Raw genomic sequence first — 6257 nt, forward strand, 5'->3', positions numbered from 1 at the left:
CTCCTTAAGTGTGAAAACACATACATTTAATCAAATGCTTAGTGAGAGTGGGCCCATTGGTATAGCGGTTTTATGATTTCAATTTTTGCTTCCAAGCCATCTTATTTTATACCTGATGACCTTGGAGAACAAGAGATGCAAATTTGATGAAAGAGAGATACAGTCAAATGCGCAAATTTAGAATTTGAGACAAAATGATCGGATAGGATCCATATTTTGACGAAAAGTTTGATTTGGTAAGTAGACATCTAAAAGCTCATCCGAACCTGAGAGCATCCCACTACCAATTGCTGAATTCAAGTGGAGAACTCACATGAGAGTATCAGATGATTACAGAGGGGAAGAAACACCTTCAGCATTGGGAAACAAACAATGAAAAAATTTAAGTGCTCTGAACAGGGCTCGATCCATCAATCTTACGATTACCAAGCAACGACTCGACTCACTTAATATTTATTGTACTCTATCACTAATATTACATAGCAAAATTACATGGATACAATATAGGTGTAATCTAGGACCGAACACTGGGAAGAGAGTCCAAGATGTGGTTCTGAGTGAACCTACTCCGCTGGACGATGATAATGGTTATGCATCACAAGGAAAAATTTCTCAAGCACAATTCATGGCCTCCCGGTCTTTCCCGACAGGTGGGACAGAGCTGCCTGCAAAAAACCACTGAAAGACTCTTTCTAGATCGACGGAAAAATATTTGCGGCGTTCCCGTTGTAAAAAGTCGAAATATAAGCATCCATCATTCCACGGCATGGAATGATGAACATATAACAATGTGGTACCAACTAACCAGAGGACCGTATTATGTTTGGTTTTTGGGTAATACTGAAATGCAGGAAAGAATAGGAGATCTACGGTAAATAAAGGAACAGGCGTACGGCAGATCAAGCTCAACATACGAAGGAGGAGGTTCCAAATAATATCGGCAGCTGAACATGACATGTAGCGATGGGGTAGCGTGTCGGAGTGGCCACAATATTTGCAGGTGAGGGTTGTGGTACGTCCAATGCGCATAAGTCTTTCTTGTGTGGCAGGCAGTTGATGAAGTATGGTCGTCCATACCGCTTGTGTGTGCAAAGGGAGGACATTGGTTCTTAGATTTTGCCAAATATGGCGCCATTGTTTATTGGGGAACATATCCTGTACCCGGACTCTCACATCTACAAGTGACGCTCTCCACCATTGCTGGTATAAGGTTTGGTGAGTATATGTAGTAGGGGTAGCAAGCTCACCAGAATATGTCCATGCTTGAACAAGATTGGTGACATAGGTAGGACATAAGTTGCCAAATCTGCAGAAAGGCGGATTCCTTGGTTGGGAGTATTCGGGCCAGAAACATTCGATCCACACCCGTGTATTGTCCATGTGAGGCTCAACGTCTTGATACGCATCTAGCATGTATAAAACTTGACTTTTAAGACGAATGTTTACGAGTCCAAGGCCCCCTTCGCTGCGAGGAAGATAAATAGTGTTGTGGCGGAGGCGGAAGGAGTAGCCCCGCCAAAGAAACCACATAAATACAGATTCAATTTGGCGAGCGTAAACAGAAGGGAGGGGAAAGGTGCGCGCGTAGCACCAAAGTTTAGCAGCAACATACTGGTTGAGATATTGAATCTTATGTATTATATGCAGACCTCGGAACCGTTGTAAGTATAGCATCTGGTTAATCTGATGAACGATAGGACGCCAGACAGCATCCATTTGTTTGCGTGCATCGCTATGTAAAGTTATGCCGAGTATTGTTAAAGCATCAACCGTGGGAATGTGAGAGCGTGAATCAGGTAAGGAGGGTAGGGAGAATCCGTGAAATGACAATAGTTTGGTCTTGTGTTTATTGTATGCCAAGCCGGAGCACTGGGTGAACTCGTTAGTTATGCGGATGGCGGTGAGCATATCGTCGGGCGTAGTTCCTATTAAGGTTACGTCATCCGCAAATCCGAAGACGTGTAATTGATGGTATTCCGGTATACCGGGAGAGGTAGTCTGAGCCACAGCCCGGAGATAGGTATCTAGAACTATCACAAAGAGGCTCGTCGAGATGCTATCGCCTTGCCGTAATCCGCGTTGCAGAGCAAATGTGTCAGAAAGATGACCATTGATCTGTACTCGACATTGGGCCGATTGGTATAGTTGTCTTATGACTTGTTGAAATGCAGGAGGAAATCCCCAAGCGTCTATAGTTTGAAGAAGAAACCCGTGATCAACGCAGTCATATGCGGAAGAAAAATCTATGCCAAGGACCCCCGCTTTAATGCGCCGAGTTTGCACGTACGCTATAAAATCCCGTAATGAACGTAGGTCATAATATATGTTATATTTGGGGTGGGTGGCTGCCTGATATGGACTAATATACTTTTGCAATATGGGTTTTAAACGTGCCGTCAGAATTTTTGTGAACAGTTTCAAATCGGTAGGCAGTAAAGTGATGGGTCTGTACTCCTGTACAGTCTGGGAAGTGGCGGGTTTCGGGATAAATATTGTGATTCCGACGTTACCGCGGATGGGGTCTCCCTTTAAATATGTATTAAATAACTTGACTAGGGTATCTGAAAGAAAGGTCCAGTACTGTTTATAGAACGCGTACGGCAGACCTTCATATCCTGGCGCGCCCTTTCCTTTTGTTGCCTGGAGGGCACTCCATATTTCCTGAGAAGCTATGGGGCGCATGAGATCACGACCCTCTTCCTCCGTAATCAGTGTGGGAATAATCGACAAAAACTGAGTTGTAACATTGGTGTCAGAAGGTCGGGGTTGTACTAAATTATGGTAATGCTCACGGAAAACATTTAGGATCTGAATCGAATCACTAGTCATATTACCATTCGGGAGACGGAAAGCTACTATTGTAGCCTGTTTCCGCCGGTGCAATAGACGTGCAACGTCGTAAATAGTGACAGTTTCCTGGGCAAGCCTATAATATGTGGTCTCATTAATAAAAGAAGGCATGAGTGTGGGAGCCTGGATATTTTGGAGTCGTAGTTTGAGCTGTTGCACTGTGCGTTTATTCTGTAGTGAGTGGGCCGCACACCATGCCTGACGCAATGCTTCATAGAGGAATTCAAACATCAACTGCCGATCGTGTCGTGTTTTGTGTCCTTTGCCTTGGAAGAACCGAGCGATCCTAGGTTTAAGAAATGTCGTCCACCAAGAGGCGAGATCTGGAAAATATTGTTGAATCCTTTTCCAATAGGAATATTGTTGTGCCAGTTCCTCCCGATAACCGTCGTGGTGAAGTAAGGATGTATTTAACTTCCAGTATCCTCGCCTGCTAAGGGCTGGCAAGGGTTGATCTGTTTTTATGTGGAGCTTGATCGCTGCATGATCGGTGAAAGATGGTATAATAGTCTGTACGTCTATAATAGTGTAAAATAAGTCAGGAGTGACGTATATTTTGTCAATCCTACTTTTCGAATGTGAAGTACAATGGGTATAGATCCTCGGTGAATTGGAAACAATGACTACATCCCTTAAGTCATAAGCCTGCAAAAATTCCAAAAATGCGGGACAAGGGTGGGGGGCGGAATTGAATCAGCGCTGGTTTCAGTGGTATTCCAATCAGCCATGATTACCATACGAGAAATATTAGGAGGCAGGAATTGTGGCAAACTTTGGCCATAAAATTCAGCTCGTTCCTTCTTAGCTGTATAGCCAGAAGGAGAATATAGTCCGACGACCAGGTGCCCCTGTATGACACAATGAATAATACGTCCGCCATGGGAGAGAGTAAGATTGGTATGCCCCAATCCTTTTCTGATAAACATCCCTACTCCAGTAGTGGGTCCTAAATTAGCAAACACATCATAGTCCAGCATATTGTGAAATGAATCATGTATAAGTTCTTGCACACAAACTACATCCGGTTTATGACATAAGAGAAATTGTTTTAAATATGCTTTTTTATCGTCACTACTTGCGCGATTTAAATTTATCGTGAGAAAGGATAAAGAGTTTATCACAGTCATATAAAGGAAAATTTCGTAGTATAACACTTCTGTGCAATCTCGATATCTACTTAAATTTGCTCTACTCAAAGTTAATATGAGTCTTAAAACTAAGAAGTGAAGCAAAAAATAACTTACAAAATCCATGATAGATGTTAATGAATATAAGTGCTGCAGTTAAAATTAAAAACATACGTCGACGGTAGATTTAAACACAACTAACACTCAAGGATTTCCTGTTTGTATACGTGATAAATACCGATGTTCCACTCTGCACTCTTGCACTATTGTACACACGTGACACAGAGAAAGAACAAAAGAAAAAGGAGGCACATACCACACTACTTGGGGTGAATTCGTATCCATTGACCTTGAAGACCAATACCTTATGTATCTGTTTCGAACACCGGTTTCGAGCGAGTACGTGGATCTCGTTCGCAAGACACAGAGAATTGGCTGCCTTCCAAGTGAGAATTCAGCTCTTCCTTTCGGGATAATTTGCGTCGTTTTTGTTTAGAAATAACATCGCTAAATTTATTTCCTTGTGTCTCATGCTGGAGAAACTCGCTTTCAAAGGGTTCAAGATGCTCTTCCTGTGTCTCTTTCGGGGCCTCGCTATCCTCAAGTGGTGAGGGATTTGGTTCAACCTCCATGTTTAGTGAGGTTATATGCTGCTCTACTCGTATGCCGGAGGCCTCCGATGTAGTCGATAAAGGCACTCGTTTACTGGGAAGTTGGGTATCGTCCTTCGCTTTCTCAAGAGACGTTATTGTAAGTGCAGGGAACTCCTTTGGGTCCGGAACCGAGGGTCGATGCTCAAGATCATCTTTTTGGTCACCAGATTTCGTAGAAAAAATGTGGAACGCTTCACGATTTTGCGTCTCTTCCTTGCGCAGGGGCCATGCTAATCTTCTCTGTATCGTTCCAATTTTAGTATATGTACCGCCGAAGCGAGTACAACTCACTCATCCACGGAGCCACACAGAAAGATAGCCAGTCATAAGTCAGACACGCAACGTTTGTTACTAACAAAACGTTTACTTGTAAAGGGGAAAGCTAAGGAAATTTCCCGTCTCTAGTTTTTTCTTTCCCTGGCACTAACTTAATTACTTGTCCCAGCCAGGGAAGAATAATTTCCACCCCTCCATAAACTTTCCTAACAATTTTCATACATTTATATATAGCAGCACAAAACATTTATCGATAGCTGTTCTGCAAAATTATACTTACACAAAACATTTACTTCCAATTCTATTAATTACAGTACCAAGTAAACAGAAATACTGGATATGAAATTCTATACCTCGGCAATAGTCTTCCAGAAAATATAAAAAATCATTTTTTCTATTTGAAACAGGGGGACCATACAAAAATTTTAACAAATTATAACTATTGTAAATAAATGTGTCGCGGAGTGTCTTAATGGCGTATTGAAAACTCCTTGCTTTCCACGCAGCAGTCTCACGTTCGAGTTTCTATTATTTTATCCTTTTTGCAATTGAGTGGTGATATTTCACTTGGTTTTACTGTGATGCACATTTCTCTCTCATGAAAGTCAATGAAAACACGAATTAGGAAGTACGGTCACTAAAGTGTTTTTTTGAGAAACGTGACGTAACCTAAGTAGGGAATACACAGTCCTTGAATCACTTAATACTTAATGTAAAATGAAATCTTGCAGATTTACGTCAAACGATTATGCCGAGTAGACTAAGGAAGACAGTGATGATGAAAATAATGAATTGATGGAATCAAAGGGGTGAGAGGAAACGGAAAAACCCCAAGAAAACCCACCACACCGTGTTTTTCTACTACAGAGACCACTTGGCGCGAGATAGGATCGAACTAAAAACCCCACTTACAAGAGGTGATTGCTCTATCATTGTGACAAACTTAATGTAAAACAGCTATTATTTAAGCACATTGCTTAACTACAGTGAATACGTTCAATACTATAGTATGTAAGTAAATCTAATGTGTTTTGACACGTATCTAGAAAGAACCGAAATTGTTTTGCAAATCCAGAGTGGGGCAACTTCGACCCCCGCAGTTCGAACCCATGGTCCAACTTTTTTACCTTTATTTATGCTAATTGCTTAAGGAGGACTAAGCTATTCAAGTGTTGTTGTTTCACGGATTCTTATTTTTGATTATCATATTAACTCAACACCAATTTGAGGCACTTTGTGGTATTTCTTATAATCGTGCCCCCTCGGAACTTGTGGATTTTTAATCCGTTTGTATCGGAACTATTCTCAAGATAGAAAGTACAACAAAACCTTACGTCAATTCTTATAAATA

General features: G+C 41.6%; 1 non-coding gene across 1 annotated transcript; it reads right to left on the minus strand.

The window, feature by feature from the left end:
* Positions 1 to 4807: 4807 nt before the first annotated feature.
* Positions 4808 to 4914, minus strand: LOC145665562 (U6 spliceosomal RNA). The gene has a single exon (XR_014127581.1). It is a non-coding gene; the product is annotated as a U6 spliceosomal RNA (small nuclear RNA).
* Between the last annotated feature and the right edge of the window lie 1343 nt (positions 4915 to 6257).

This window comes from Thermobia domestica, chromosome 11 (genome assembly GCF_964235325.1).
Source record: "Thermobia domestica chromosome 11, izTheDome1.hap1.1, whole genome shotgun sequence".
Classification (NCBI taxonomy): domain Eukaryota; kingdom Metazoa; phylum Arthropoda; class Insecta; order Zygentoma; family Lepismatidae; genus Thermobia; species Thermobia domestica.